General features: G+C 40.2%; 1 pseudogene; it reads right to left on the bottom strand.

The window, feature by feature from the left end:
• The window catches only part of LOC136144773 (centrosomal protein of 135 kDa-like), a 37,033-nt pseudogene extending 23,487 nt beyond the window's left edge, over positions 1-13,546 (bottom strand).
• Between the last annotated feature and the right edge of the window lie 3,488 nt (positions 13,547-17,034).

Genomic DNA, 17,034 nt, shown 5'->3' with positions numbered 1-17,034 from the left:
AGGAGAAACGAATGTGAGACAGAAGCTGAAAGTTCAGCACTAGGCATATGTGAACACACAGCCTTCATCCAAATGGAAATGCCAGTGTCAAGCTGGGCATATCAGAACAGAACTCAGCAGAGAAGTGTCAGCCTGAGAGGCTGGGGAGTCACCAATATTCAGGTAATAAACTAAGAGAGTAGATGAGACTATCTGAGAAAACATGGAGAGGAGAAGTCAAAGAATCCTGGGGTTTGGTGATATTTTAGGGAGGAGGCAGACAAAAGAGCAAAGACGATATTATAAGAGGCTAAAAAAAAAAAGGCAAGAAAAGGAAAACAAAAAGAAAATGAAGCCACAGAAGAGTTTCAAAGAGAAATGATCAATAATGTCAAATACTGCAGAGTGAGTCAGGAAAATGAAGACTTAAAGTATCCTTCCGGATGCGGCAACTAATGTCAATGGTAACAGTAACTAGACCAACTTATACAGTGGGGGACAGAGGCCAACAGAAGGTTAAGAAGTGAACAGGAAGTGAAGAAGTAGAGAAAGAAGAATAAGACACCCTTTAGACTGGCTCAGACGGTAAAGCATCTGTCTGCAATGCAGGAGACCCGGGTTCGATCCCTGGGTTGGGAAGATCCCCTGGAGAAGGAAATGGCAGCCCACTCCAGTATTCTTGCCTGGAAAATCCCAAGGACCGCGGAGCCTGGTAGGCTACCATCCGTGGGGTCGCAAAGAGTCAGACACGATGGGGTCACAAAGAGTCGGACATGACTGAGCAACTTCACTTTCACTTTCAGAGAAGTAGGCATGAGGGAGAAGAAGGCCTTAGTTAGCAAGAGGGGAAAGGTAATTAAAAGATTTTTTAAGGGGTATTAGTGATGATGATAAAAGCATCTCCTCACAGTACTGAAAAAATGTATACTCATTAAAATGGCCATATAAGTTTGCTAAAGAATAACTGATTAAAGCAATATCCTAAGGAGAAGAGAGGGAATGGGGCCAAGCACACGAAACAGGAAGAATACCATCCTACCCATTAAGTCTTAAGGAGAACCTGTGAATATTGCTCATTTTAAAGGGAGAGATAGGAAAATGAAAAAGAAGATGATGTCCTAAGAAGGAGGGTGTTACAGGCCATGGAAAGAGCTTGAAGAGAACAGTAAAATCTGGAATATATGCTGAGAACAGAACAAACTCCCACCAAAAAAAAAAAAAACTGATAGAGCAGACTCAATCAAGACTGATAACCACATGAAATTGGTGATTTCAATCAGAACGGTCAGGCTATTTTCTTCAAACGCCTCAGCCACCTCATGGAGACAATAAAGACTGATCAGTTTATGTTCATAAAGTACTTAGAAAAAAAATGTGATGAAAGAATGACTGAATATAAATTGAAAAATATCAATTAATATTCATCTCATATGCATATTTGATATGTTCAACATCTCTCCATAAAGTAAGTTTTTTGGATGACATTACTACAATTCCTTTTAACTCCATCTATACAAGTGATCTTCAAAGTACTTTATAAACTTAACACTTATACCAATACACAGGTTATATCTATACTGGTATGTGCAGATTTCTTTACTCCAAAAAAACGTAGTTATGTGCAGAATATGAAAAACGTGCTACCTGATTTAAACTTCAGTAAGCATATTAAGAAAGAAAGCCTATAATTACCCAAATCAGAATTTATCCAAGACACAAAAAGAAAGTATAAAAGAACAAAGGTTGTTCAAAGTTTTCATGTAACCCCGAGTCTATTTACTCCCTTGCTTCTTTAGAAAACCATCTTATGGGGCACCAGTGCTTATAGAGAAAGTTTTCACGTAACCCCAAATCTGTTCACTCCCTTGTTTCTTTACAGAGCACCAGTGCTTTTAGAGAAAACATTCAACAAGCATGGCCACTCGGAAGAGTAACTTTCAAAGACATACTCAAAATGATAAAATCTACAGAAAGGGTAAAACAAGTTTTTAAAAAGACTATCATAAAGCATAATACACTTCAATAAAATATCTCTTGAGATGGAAACAGTTAATATGGTCATAATATTTGGGGAGATATATGACTCACCTTAAAAAAAAAACAAACTACTACTCACCTCAATGCATAGTGCAGGGAATGAACTGAAGGCTCTGAAGCCATCTAAGCCATTCCATCTATTAATTCTATTAATGAATTTACTAAAAAGAAAAGCTGTATTAAAAACTCAGGTATCAGAAATATTAAACATAACCCAATTCTATTTACAGTCACAGCGCACTCACCTCAATCCCAACTAGATAAATAAAAAATCCTACCTGCTTGTTATAATCTCAGTCCACTTTCCATCACTGCTAACTTCTCTTGTAACTGGCACACTTCCTGTTGAAGTTCTTGAATTCTGAAACATATTTATAAGTAATTTCAATATATTTTTGATAAGAAATACAAAATTACAAAAGTGAAATTAGATGCCTTCTTTTAAAAACCCTGAACTTTTTGTTTCTCAGTGAGGTAGGAGGTGCTGGGCCAAAGGGTTCCCAGGCCACAGCACAGAGTACATTATCTTAGAGATTTAATTTTATAAGAACAGATACAAAACTGAGTGGTAAATAATCTGAAACTCAGAATCATTATGTCTCCTACTGCATTTTGAGTCTTAAGACAAATTCTTCTGGGTACTGTTGCCAATTCTTAGGTTCAGGGAACTAAGCATCAAATCTAAAACTCACAATACTATTAAGTGAAATAAGGGACTAAATGTTTTCTGACCCCACATGACCCTGTATTTTGTAACAAATTATCTTGCAATCTTAGAGAGAAGAAAAATACTAAGAAATACAAATTTTCCAGGTACCTACAGCAAAAAAAAACCTACTCTTTCCTGGAACTTGTTAATTCCAAGAGAATCAAGATTTGTCTAAATCATCTGAATTGTATGAATGCCTAAATGTACTGTACTACATCAAACTTTGCCAAGCATTAACAAAACAGGACATAATCATTTTCATACTAGAAAAATAAAGCCTGAAGCCAGGTTTAATTTTGAGAGAGATTTTCCATAGGGTCGGCACAGCACCACTGAACACTGCGTGTACCTGCTGCTAGTACTACCAGAGCCAACACCGCCCACTGACCTAGGAGCAGGAGCGCAGCACGCACGCAACCGCACTCACACACGCATGAGTGACTGAACACAGTGCATGTGCAAAGTAAAACAAGTAAGATAATCAAGAGACTGATGCTACCTACGATGGCTTGACAGAAAAGAAGAATGCTAAGGCAAAGAAAGAGACAGAAAAGATACACATGTTGTTGTTCAGTTACTAAGCTGTGTCCAACTCTGCGACCCCATGGACTGCAGCATCCCAGGCCTCACTGTTCCTCACCATCTCCCAGAATTTGCCCAAGTTCATGTCCATTGAATCGAATACATATGGAGCCGTCTAAAACTCGGTAAATAATACTAACATATTGTCTAAGTCCTAATTTATAAGTACCAGAAAAACACAAAATATTTCATGGGTAAAGTCAAGTAAGTGTATAAATACAGGTACATAATATTGTGTGAGAATAACTGAGCTGAAGACCCTAATTAGTCCCCCAACCAATGTCCTTTTTTTAAATTGCTACAGACATTAATAATAAAGTAGAAAACTCTCTCATATTGTCTACATGATCTACAAGTAAAAAGCCGGCTGCACTAGCCATTCCCACTAGTGTGTTCTGCACCTAAACCGCGTCTGCAGCCGAGACCTGAGAGGCTGTCACTCGCGCTCTCCTGCTCCTCTGCACCTTCTAACATGTTCTTAATGGCATTCTGTGTATTTCCCCTTGTCTCACCTTCTTACCGGGTTGTAAGTTTCTCAAAAGTTGCATCTTTACAGCCCGAGAACACTTACATAGCCTTTTCCAAAGAGTTTATTGAAATTATAATTAAAATAGAATTTACACCTGATTCCAAGTTAAGGAAACACCAACATACAGAGCTAGAGAATCATGAAGCAAGACTTTCACAGCCAGTTACAAGTCTACTCATGCTACTGGCATTTGAGAAAAATCTCAACTAACAGAGAATCTGTGGAAGATTTACTTGGGTGATAAAGCTGAATGTCAAAGCAACTCTACTGAAATAGGCTCTAGGTGGCACTAAACTGTTTCAAAGCAAATATGGACAGAAACCTCAGATATATGATTTACTTGAAATCAAATTTCAAAACAAGTGAAAACCTTCAATATTCAGAATATATTCAGAAAGCATTTACTGGATGCTTATGCAAAGTTCTATGCTACACACCAGAGATAGGCTAGTTAAGAAGACAAAACCGTACTATCAAGAAATTTAGGGCTAACCAAGTGATGAGGTAACTAAAGCCAACAGAGGATTCTTTAATGCACCTGTCATCAGCCACGTGCAGGAGGTCTGCGATGTAAGGGCCATCCGGCTGAGGAACCGGATATGAACTGATTTCAGAGGGAGGGACTGGTTCATCAATCTGCATGCGCTGGCGCCTGAAAGCAATATTTCTTTTCTTGCCACCTAAAAAAAAAAGCAAATGTGTATTTCAAAAAACTGAAAACAAAACACTGTCTTAGAATTAAATAGTTCAGAAGGCTAGCCTTTTTGTTATAAACTATGTCTCTGGGTCTTATTACATAAGAGCCAGGTCAAATGTTTTCTCCCTTACATATAAATACCTACCTGATCTTTAACTGAACAACTCATTTCTGCAAACCTCAACAACACATGGTTAGAAAGCAACCTTTATTTTCTGCATGCTTGGTATATATGCCCAGATTTAATCTGTCCCTTCATGAGATGGGGACCAAACTCTGGCAAGATTAAAAGTTGAGTGTGCCTTGTGGTACATAACAGAGCCCAAGAAGTCATCGCCAGCAGAAAACTGTCAAATGAGAAGCTTCAAGGCAATGATAACTAAAATAAACATGTTTATTAAGCAAGGCCAAAGGAGAAGATAACTGAAACTTTAAGAATCAAAATCAGTATATAGCAGAATATGTATCCTGAATTAATGGGGAATTTTCTTAATTATCCTTAAAACCAGCAGGAGTAATTTCTTTTAATGGCTAGATATATCCCATGTTGGTCCAAACCACAAGGATAATTCAGCTTTTCCAGTACCTGGTCAAGATTAGACACGTACTTGAAAAACTAACTGAACCTCACAAAGAACAAACACAACCCATAACTCTGTCTTCCTCAGAATCCTAACAAGTTTTCTATACTCCTACCCTCTTGTTTTGAGGATGAAGAAATCAGGTCAAGAGTATTTAGGTGACCTGCTTGTAGTTACACACCTGAACATGCAAACCACTTTCTTCTTCCCTCATCTCCTGGTTTTCCTCCTCGGCTGGTCCTTCTCAGTTTCTCTCAGAGACCCTCTTCTTCCATCTGTGCCTTAAAAGACAATTTCCTAGGGTCTGTCTTTGGTTCTCCTCTCTTTCCAATCTACATAATCTCACTAGTAACTCCTACCACAGTCAAAGCTTCAGTTCTCAGGATATTCCAATGATTTCCAAATGTGACTCTCCATCTAGGACCATATTTCTGAGGACAGATCTACATATTCCACTGCATACTAGGAGTTTCAATGTGAATGTCCTGTGGATACAACATATTCAACGAACCCTTTGTAGACGGTGGACTTCTGTTCTGTTTTCCATATTCCCTATCTTAAGAAATAGTACCAGGACATCCTTGGTGGTCTTGTGGTTAACACTAGGGGCGCAGGTTTGATCCCTGGTTAAGGAACTAACATCCCACATGCCCCATGGTGCAGCCAAAAAAAAAAAAGAGAAAGAAATAGTATTAATATCCTCATTCATCCACTCATTCACTTCAAACAGAAATTTGGAAATTCCTCTACATCCCAAGTTTACTAAATTTATCCATCCCTAAATTTTAGAGATTACACCTCTAAATCACCCTTGATTTAGGCCCACTCTTTTCTCAGAAAATCTAATTATCCTCCTTTTTAGTTTTCTTAATCTTTTAGTTTCTTCTGAGATGTTCCCCCACATTTCGGCATCTCTTCTGCCCTTGGCTCATGGTCCTCGCTCTCCCAGCTTATTTTCTGCCACGGATTCCTCCCTGATCCTGGCCTCCCAGTTTGCAATTCTTCAGTTCTTAGAGTCTCCTCTTCACTCAGCTCCAGGCACAGAGTAACATGATTAAGCCTGGACTGTGTTACCAGACAGAACTGAGCCAGCTTCCAGATCTTCAGCTCTCTTCTGAGGCAGCCTTCATTCTGACCAAATTACTGCTGGTCCTCGCCGTGTTCTTTAATCCCTCAGTCTCTACCAAGTCTCATAATTCAGCACCTCCCTTCCCCTCATTTACTTCCGTGACCTTAATCTCATGGTTCAGACACCTCCATGGTCTGGTTACTACTACTGGGGGTTCTTCCATCAACTTTGAGCCTGGACAACCACTAACGCTGCATATGCCCCATCATTTCTTTTTCCTTCTCTGATAACTACTGAGCATTAGGCTAAGAAGACTAAAATAAACTAAGAAATAACAAAGTATATCATTTTCAAAGTCTTTAGAGTATGAATTATTTTTATAATTAATAATGATGATAATAATAATAGAAAAAAGAATTCAAATTAATAATGAAAGAAAACCCTAGGCACTGAGGATAGACTACTTACACCTAAGAAGTTTACTGTTATATAAGTTTCTAAGCACATGTATAGAATATAAGCTGGGTCTCCAGAAATCAATTTTAAAGGTTCTGTGACTATCCAAATACATTTTTTCAAATACTAAAGTCTAAAGCATGAATACCCAAAGTCCCATTTCAGTCAACAGTTTTAACATCTTTAAAAGATTAGATGTATATAATTTGTTTTGAGAGGGAACAGATTCACCTGGAGTTTGAACTACAGCTTGCAAACTCTTTTCTTGAAGCTGTTGAATTTTTCCATTCTTAGCTTTACTTTCTTTCTCCATAAGTTTGAGTTTATGAATATATTGATTATTTAGAAATTTCAGATCAGCTGTTTCATGTGCGCACTTTTTCAATGTGGTTTTCAACTCTTAAAAAGATTTAAAGAGCATTTTATACATCAAGAAGTTCTCCCATTTCATAAAACAAAATAATCACAATAATTTGAAAGGCTCCACCTGATTCTTATATGCTTTGTTAGAAGGTTGTAACTTTTCTACCACGATTAACAAAACTGCAAACAAGTCACTAAGCACAAAAAGGAATTATATTTTTCTTCTGTGATGAGACTAATATGAGCTTTTGATCCAGTAAATTGGATATGAAGCTAAGGGATTATCAATTCATGCCAAGCATTAGCCAGGGCTTTCTACTAAATACAAGAAGATTTTATAATAAGTTAGCCACATAATTTACCCTTTGCCTAGTACCTCTGAAATCATTCTATCTTCCAGGTCAAAAACAGGGTATAAAAGAATCAGAACAATAGACACACAACTTTTTCTCAGAAACACAGAAGTTGTTACAAGGAAATTTTTCTTCAGTACCAGCATTTAATATTTTCTACAGCAACTTCTGGGCTTCCCAGATGCCACAGTTGGTAAAGAATCTGCCTGCCAATGCAGGAGACACAAGAGATGCGGGTTCAATCCCTGGGTTGGGAAGATCCCCTGGTGAAGTAAAAGGCAACCCACTCCAGTATTCTTGCCTGGAAAATTCCATGGACAGAGGAGATTGGTGGGTTACAGTTCACAGGTTCACAAAGAGTCAAACACAACTGAGCGCACACCACAACCATTACAGCAATTTTAATTCTAAAAATGTAATCCACATTCAGTGAAGATGAATATAGTTGTGGAATGCAAATTTATTTTTCTTGTGGAAATTCTTCAACACACCCTACAATATTTCAGGAACTATCAGTAGGAAGACTATCACATTTTCTAATCAATAGTTTCAAAGGTAGAGTAGGATTTCCCACATATAAAATGAAAAGGGCAAAAATTTCAAAAGTCACAAAAATTTACCTTTAATATGTTGACCTGATTGTTCTCTCAGTTTCATTAATTCCAGGTATAATTCATTATTTTCTTTACTCAACCTTGCATTTTCAAGTTTATAAGGTTCCAATACAAAATCAAAATTGGCACTCTCTTTTTCAGCTTTCACAGCAGATAATTTTGATTTCCGAAGACTTTCTGTTGTATGAACTAGATCACCAATATTAAAGAATGGAAAATGCAAATACAAGGAAACATTCTATTAACTTTTAATAACTAAAAGCAGACTTCTAAAAGGACTTAAATGTTAATACTAACATGCTATCAAATCGAAAATCAAACATACAAAAACAAACACTAGAGGTCTTTCAAGGTACTAAGAAGGTCTCAAAACTTTCCTGTCGTAATTAAGTTATAAAACATATACATATAGGCAGAACCATCTTTAAACCTGATCTCACTCACCCCCCATGTCTAATTAGTCACCTGATCCTGTGGAATCTGTGAATCTTACTTGGTCATTTAACATTTACTGAATGCCTGCTACATGTTAAGTGTCAGGGATGCAACAAACACGGATCAGTTACCTACCTCTAAGAACACAGATGAACAGAATATTCACTACATCAACATTTACTGGGCAGGGAACATGGTAAGGAACCCACTGACATGGAGCTTATATCCTACTAACAATTTGTCAAAAGTTACGGTACTATGTGATAAACTCAATAAATATTTCAGTGCCGACCTTGTGTTCAGCCTGTCCTAGGTATGGCGGTGAAACAGTCAGTCTCTAGTTTCTTGGAAGTCTGCATTCTAATGGGAAGGTAAAACAAATTTCCAACAACAATAACAGCTAAGGTAACGTGCAGTATATGTGACAGAGAGCTGCAGGCCATATAGCTAACTGAGCGTAAAGACAAAGCAGGAAGGAGAGGAGAAAGAGACTTTACAGGCAGACAGAACAGCACATGGAGAGACCAAGGGCGAGAGCGAACATGTTTTCAGGAGCTTAGGTGGTTGGTGCAGGGAAGATGAAGGGAATGTAAAATCACTGGGGAAAATGTGTGTCAGTTTCTTGGAAAGTTAAACATACTCCCACCCTATAATTCTGAATTGCTGACCTAGAACTAGATCATGAAGGATTCTGGAGGCCATACTAGAGACCACAAAGTATCTTTCATCCACTCTCTTCTTTTCATCATTATCACTTATAGTCCTACTGCAAAAACTTCCTAGACCATTTCTCTGCTCTAATTAGTCTCAAATCACAGTAATAAGATTCATGTGGAAAAGAATAAAAATCACAAAGAATCTTTCAGCTAAATTAACATGTTCACAGCTAAAGTCATGATCAACCACCTTAGATCGGCATTATAAATGCGTAGCAATTAGAGACCAGTGACTAACATAATATCATGTCAACTGCATTTCAATAAAATAAAAACCAGTGAATAAAGCAGCTACAGAACTCCTAACTAGATCAGAAAATCACATTAAAAACTGTATTTTACTCACAGACAAAACCCTCAGAAACATTTACTCTAAACAGTATAGACTGCACGGTGACCCTGGAGTTTTGCGACGTGGAGAAGAGAGAAGCTTCAGACGATTTAAGGACTTTAAAAGTCTACCCATTTCTGTACTAAAGCACAAAGCTCAACAAGAAACTAGATAAAGGGGATTCAGGGTCACACAAGTTTGCAGTAGTGTTCCCATCTTTACCTGAAAAGTTTCTCCACCAAAGGTAAACAGTCCACTGTCAAAGTCTGGCGGTATCCCAACGGATCCAATCTTTTCCTAATATTAAGATACTTTCTTTCTGCAGCTGTAGTCATCTTGTGTTCCAAACTAGGTTTATTCACTTCCAAAAATTAAAATCCTATAAGAAAAGAGTGAAACATCATTCTATTATCAGTTATTATTATTGTTTAATGTTTTAAAAAAGGATTCTTTTATTATGAAGCAATTATTTTTTTTTATTTCTTTTCAGGCAGACAGCTCTCTAGAATATTTAGATTTATTTAAATCCAATGCTAAAGAAATCCATGTTGCTGCATTAAAATAAATATCCCCTCATAAACTTAATACACAGAAGTTAAAACAATAAAACCTCTAGACAAAAGAAAGAAGAATATTTTTTCAAACCTGAGACAGGCAGAGAATACTTAGAGAAGCCTCTTTTAAGTTTTTCTTTTAAATATAAAAGAGAAACTTGATAAATTGGATTTCTTCAAATTAAAAATGTCTGCTTATCAAAATATATCCTTTTATTTGACAAAACAAAAACTTAGAAGAGTAGGAGAAACATATGCATAATATCTAACAAAGGATTTGTATACAAAATACAGAAAGAACCCTTACAATTCAATAATAAAGATAACCCAATAAGAAATGCAAGGCTAAGATTTGCAAAAGATATTTAAATGAGAATAATCATATGAAAAGATGCTTAACACCACTAGACATCAGAGAAATACAAATTAAAACCACAATGAAATATAATTTTGTTCATACTAGAATGGCTAAAATTGAAGGTACAATACTAAATGTCTTCAAGGACTTGGAGTAACAGGAATTTTCATATTGCTACCGGAGTGTGAAATCACTGTGGAAAAAGTTTGTGGGAGGGAGGCTCAAGAGGGACAGGATATATAAGTCCTCATAACTGAGTCACGCTGTAGTACAGCAAAGCCAACACAACTCGTAAAGCAATTATCCCCCAATTAAAAATAAATTAAAAAGTGTGGCAGTTTCTCATAAATTTAAACATACTTCTAGCCTATGACTGTGTAATTCTACTCCAAGGTACTTACTCAAGAACATGAAAATAAACATCTATAAAGAGACTCTACAAGAATATTTGAAGCATCTTTATTCATGATAGCTTCAAACTGGAAACAACCTATACAGAAGAAGGATAAGGACACTATACTTAAACAATGTAATATCACTCAAGAATAAAACAGAACTGGTACCTGTCAACAGTATGGATGAATTTAAAAACATCTGAGCAATAGAAGCCATGATTATATGAAGTTCAAAACAGGCAAAATTAAACCATGTACATAGAAATCATAACAGCTGTCACCTAGGGTGATGGGGGTAGTTGGAGCCTGACTGGAAGGGCATGAGGGAGTTTTCTCAGGTAATGAAAATATTGTGGCAATGGGGACAGACATCACACCAATGTATACATTTATCAAAGCTTTTCAAATAGCATATGTAAAGTTTACTGAGATTAAAAAAGAAAGACCCCAACATGTAAGTAACTCTGGACATCTTTTTATCCTTGTCTTTTTAAATATCTATGAATATATCATCTATCAAACTGCCCTAAAATGGAGTTATCCAAAGATCACTTCTTTAAAAAAAACATGCTCTCTTTTCTAACCTTTGCCAGGTAAATGTGGTCCTAGTACTCAATATTTTTGTTTTACATCTGTATTGCTTTTCACAATTTATATAAAACATGCATGGATATGGATATATGCAAAATTGGATCCTCACAACTACTATGAGGGAAAAAGGGTCAAGGACACCCTCCACATTCAAAGATGAGGAAAGGCTGCCTAGAGACAGGAACTTTTTCTAAATCACAAGGTCACCAAGCAGGTGGGCAGTCAGGTCTCCTGAGTCCTGACCCAGCGCTCAGGTTTCTGCATTATGCCGCCTCAACGTACTAGATGACTCCTAAGTGAGTACTACTCCTTGATAACTTACTAGGTGACTCCTAAGTGAGTACTACTCCTTGATAACTTACTAGGTGACTCCTAAGTGAGTACTACTCCTTGATAACTTACTAGGTGACTCCTAAGTGAGTACTACTCCTTGATAATTTACTAGGTGACTCCTAAGTGAGTACTACTCCTTGATAACTTACTAGATGACTCCTAAGTGAGTACTACTCCTTGATAACTTACTAGGTGACTCTTAAGTGAGTACTACTCCTTGATAACTTACTAGATGACTCCTAAGTGAGTACTACTACTTGATAACTTACTAGGTGACTCCTAAGTGAGGACTACTCCTTGATAACTTACTAGGTGACTCCTAAGTGAGTACTACTCCTTGATAACTTACTAGGTGACTCCTAAGTGAGTACTACTCCTTGATAACTTACTAGATGACTCCTAAGTGAGTACTACTCCTTGATAACTTACTAGGTGACTCTTAAGTGAGTACTACTCCTTGATAACTTACTAGATGACTCCTAAGTGAGTACTACTACTTGATAACTTACTAGGTGACTCCTAAGTGAGTACTACTCCTTGATAACTTACTAGATGACTCCTAAGTGAGTACTACTCCTTGATAACTTACTAGGTGACTCCTAAGTGAGTACTACTGCTTGATAACTTACTAGGTGACTCCTAAGTGAGGACTACTCCTTGATAACTTACTAGGTGACTCCTAAGTGAGTACTACTCCTTGATAACTTACTAGGTGACTCCTAAGTGAGTACTACTCCTTGATAACTTACTAGATGACTCCTAAGTGAGTACTACTACTTGATAACTTACTAGGTGACTCCTAAGTGAGTACTACTCCTTGATAACTTACTAGATGACTCCTAAGTGAGTACTACTCCTTGATAACTTACTAGATGACTCCTAAGTGAGTACTACTCCTTGATAACTTACTAGGTGACTCCTAAGTGAGTACTACTCCTTGATAACTTACTAGGTGACTCCTAAGTGAGGACTACTCCTTGATAACTTACTAGGTGACTCCTAAGTGAGTACTACTCCTTGATAACTTACTAGGTGACTCCTAAGTGAGTACTACTCCTTGATAACTTACTAGATGACTCCTAAGTGAGTACTACTACTTGATAACTTACTAGGTGACTCCTAAGTGAGTACTACTGCTTGATAACTTACTAGATGACTCCTAAGTGAGTACTACTCCTTGATAACTTACTAGGTGACTCCTAAGTGAGGACTACTCCTTGATAACTTACTAGGTGACTCCTAAGTGAGTACTACTCCTTGATAACTTACAAGATGACTCCTAAGTGAGGACTACTCCTTGATAACTCCTTCCTACAAATCTCTCCCTCTCCACATTCTCGTTAGCCTTTTCTCTGAATGACGTCCCCATTCTATGCTAGGTTCTTTCTAGGTTCCTTCCACAAGAGGGACCTGACTGATGCAGGTGTTCTAGAAAAAGTCCTGAAGAAGTCAGAAGTGCACCTGTCAGAACAAGAACCAGCAGGGCCTCACAATTCATACATGCCTCCTTTTCGTCTGGTATCAACTTTGGTTACCCGGAAAGAATACATCCTCACATCCTTCTGAGAGACAGTATGAGTAAGTACTAAAAAAGAAAAATCATCAACACATACGACAGATGAAAAAGATTAAAATCCTCTCAGGAAGGACAAAAACACATTAGGCTTCCCCCACCCAAGCATGGGCTGCTGTCCTTCACCACCACCACAACGCGCCCGTCTACATCATCCGAACACTGCGGCCATACTGAAAGTTTTCCAGCAGAACAACACAAAAGGGAAGGTTTGGAGGTCCTCCACGCGTACGTGTTTGGAACCACCCACTTCCTTAACTTTAGGGAGCTCACGTCTGAAAGCCGGTGCATCTTATTTTTACAAAAGTATCCTGTGCATGTGTGTGTATAATCTCCTGTGTATATAATAAATATGCACAAGGGCTAGACAAACAAAACACCCCAAACCATCATTAACTAGGTTATCTCGCGAATCCTCCCTCACTGAACTAAAAACAGTAGAGAGTGGAAGAGGGGATGTTTACTAAGGTGCCGGACAAAGGTTAATAAATGACTCGTCCTAGGCTTTGGGGCACTTTTGTTTTACAAAGAGCCTGTATGATTCTTATACGAAAGGGTGTTTTAACTTTCAAATCAACCCATCAGTCGGTAGGAGGCGGATCTGCTGGAACCGCACAGACGCGCGGCGAGCGGGGCCGGAGGAACCGGGAGCCCTGGCAACCCCAGGCCGACCTCCGGGCCGCAGTTCCGCGGTCGGGCGCTGAAGGGAAGGGGGTGTCCGCGGCGAGGCGACAGGGCTCCGCGCCCCGGCCGCCCGGGGCCCGCTTCCTCCCGAGGCCGCGCGGCCTCCCTCCCGGCAGCTGCCGGGCCCGGCCCGCGGGGACGGCCCTGGAGGCGGAGGCGCCGCCCTGCCCAGCCCTCCCGCCCCGCGCCGCGCTCAGCCGCAGCCCCGGCCGCCGCTCCCTCCGCCTGCGGTCGCATCTCCCCTCGCGCCTCGCCTCCCTCGCTGGCTCCTTCCGCCCAGACACCGGCTCCAGCGCTGGGACAGTTTGAAAATGGCGCGGAGAGACGATCAGGGCCGGCGCGGAGGAGGTGCCGCGGTTGCCTCGGTAACGGGAGCGGCCGACGTTTCGCCGCGCGCAGCGGGGACGCGCCCGACCGGGATGGCGGCGCTGGGCCCCGGTGCCCGGAAACGCAACGGCCCGCACGGCGCGAGGCCGCGGCGCCCCCTGGCGGCCGGCGAGCCCCTAACCTCAGCGGCTGCCGGCGGTAGGAGTCCTCCAAGTCGATCGCGCGCCTTGCTTGACCTTCTCGGCGCGGGGTCAAAATCCCGCCCAGCCCTGGTCCCTGCCGCGGATTAGCCTGCCTTCACCCGTTCGGGGGACGCCTTCGCCTGATCTCCAACGACAGGCGCAATTGCAACTTTCCGTGTCAGCCCCCTAACACAGTTAACTGTTGCTCCCACACCCATGCCCAGATGTGTAGACCCTTATAAAATACTCAGTCCACTATGATGATATAACATCATGATGTTTTGATCCCGTGAGTTACAACTCATCCCGTCAAAACGTAATTATTTGTTTGTATGTCTCTCCCTGCCGTCCCCAGTTGTGAATTCTTGAAGTCAGAGATTATTTTACTCAGTTATGTTTCTCTGGCACTAACCGCAATAAACATTTGTGAATGGAATTAAATCCAAATCAACTCGGTTTAGAGAGTTTGTTCATAAACCGAAAACACATGGTCAAATTGTAGAATTCTATTTCTTGCGTGAAAACTTCTAGATGATCAGAGACGAGCTCATTTTCTCCTTTCTGATTACTGCTCTGGCAAGTAGGACTTTCATTCTGAAAAGGTATTGTCTTTGCATGTTACCTGACTGCTTTGTGGGTTGTGAATACTTTGTACCCATTCATGTATTGTTTTAGCCGTTTCCGTTGTGTCTTGTCTGCCTTCCGGCTGCTTTAAAAGTTGTTTTGTGGCATTTCTAAGAGGAAGTGAGTTAGGTTCTGTAGATGGCTTTTGTAGTCTTGAAGATGTACCTTTAAATACATTTTTTTTTCCTGAACAACAAATATTTTTTTTTAAATCACACCAAATTGACTATGCAGTGGCCATCCAGTCCAGATAACTCTGTCCCAAATGCACAGCAGTTAGAAAATGTAAGAATCAAAGTCAAAGAAATTTTAAAAGGTAAGTGGGATACTGAAGTTATAGGCCAGTTTTGCTCCAGGTAACATGGAAGACCAGAGCAAGTTCACTGTTGGACTGAGGTCAGGGTCCCCGGTGCACACCCAAAGTTGTTGCTGTTTGCCACCCAGGTCCTAGGCTTTAGGGGAGCAGCAGGGCTAGGGAAGCAGAAGAAAGTAGAAACTGAGCTTGCTCTGGGCTCTCCCCAAATCACCAGGGGACGGGAGTCCTGAATTGGGGGTCAATCCTGGTAGGCCTACCCTCAAAATTGATAATTAGGAGGAGGTAGAGCTAGATGGGACCTGAATTGCAGGCAGATTCTTTGCCATCTGAGCCACCAGGGAAGCCCATGAATACTGGAGTGGGCAGCCTATCCCTTCTCTGGGGAAACTTCCTGACCCAGGAATCCAGAGGGAGTCAGTCTCCTGCATTGCAGGTGGATTCTTTACCAGCTGAGCTACCAGGGAAGCCCCAGAGAAAAAGAACCTTTCACTGAAAATGAGCTTGCAAACCAAAAACAATCAAGAAATCTGATGCTAACAAAGCCAACACAATAAAACATCAGAACATGAATTCTTGGGTTTCCCTGGTAGCTCAGTGGTGAAGAATCTGCCTGCCAGGGCAGGAGACGTGGTTCAGTCCCCGATCCAGGGAGATTCCACACACCCCAGAGCAGCTAAGCCCACGCGCAACAACTGCTGAGCCTGTGCTCGGGAGCCTGGGAGATGCAACCGCTGAGCCCGTGTGCCTGGCTGTTGAAGCCTGCGTGTCCTGGAGCCCGTGCTCCCCAGCAGGAGAAGCCACCTGAGCGAGAAGCGCAAACAGCAGCTAGAGAGCAGCCCTCACTCGCCGCAACTAGAGAAAAGTCTGCGCGGCAGCAAAGACCCAGCATAGCCAACAATAAACAAATAAAAATTCAAAAACCCATGAATTCTCTCTAGACGGAAGAGGCTGATGAAGCTTTAAAAATGCATATGTGTAAGGTGATCTGGATCAAAGTTTTGCAACGTTGGCCTTTTGGATGTTTAGGGCTGAAAAATTCTTTGTTTCAGAGGGCCTGTCCTAGGTGCTGTAGAAATGTCGAGTAGCATTCCTGGCTTCCGTCCACGAGATGCCAGTACCACCCACCAAGTTGTGACAATCAAAGATCTCTCCTAATACTGCCGACTGTCCCCTGGTAGGCAAAACCACTCCCGGTTGAGAGCCACTGGTCTAGATAGACGGAAGAAGTAACTTCCATTAGAAAGAACAAGAATTGTTAAATGAAACAAGAACAGATGCATATGAGAGGGAACCAGTCTGGATTTGGATTTAATTAGTTTTAATCTGGAAATTAAAATTATAGTCATCAAAAACTTTACATTATTAAGTGGAATGAAATGTAGATTATAGTTAAAAGAATCAGAGAATTTACCTAGAACCCATTTCTTTGCAGACAAGTACATTTAGAACACAATTAAGAAATACAAATAGTAGCTTGAGAGACTCTAAAGAGGCACAGAAGGGAATAGCAGCTATGGCAGGCAGACCTCTTCTCCAAAGATGTCCACACCCAAATTTCTGGTACCAATGAATATGTTATATTACTTGGCAGGGGGGAATTTACAGATGTAATTAAGGTCGTTAAAAGCCTAAGAATAGGCAGATTG

The sequence above is a fragment of the Muntiacus reevesi genome, chromosome 12, assembly GCF_963930625.1.
Source record: "Muntiacus reevesi chromosome 12, mMunRee1.1, whole genome shotgun sequence".
NCBI classification, from domain to species: Eukaryota; Metazoa; Chordata; class Mammalia; order Artiodactyla; family Cervidae; genus Muntiacus; species Muntiacus reevesi.
Note: the sequence above shows the minus strand (reverse complement) of the source record. Positions and strands in the feature narration are given on the sequence as shown.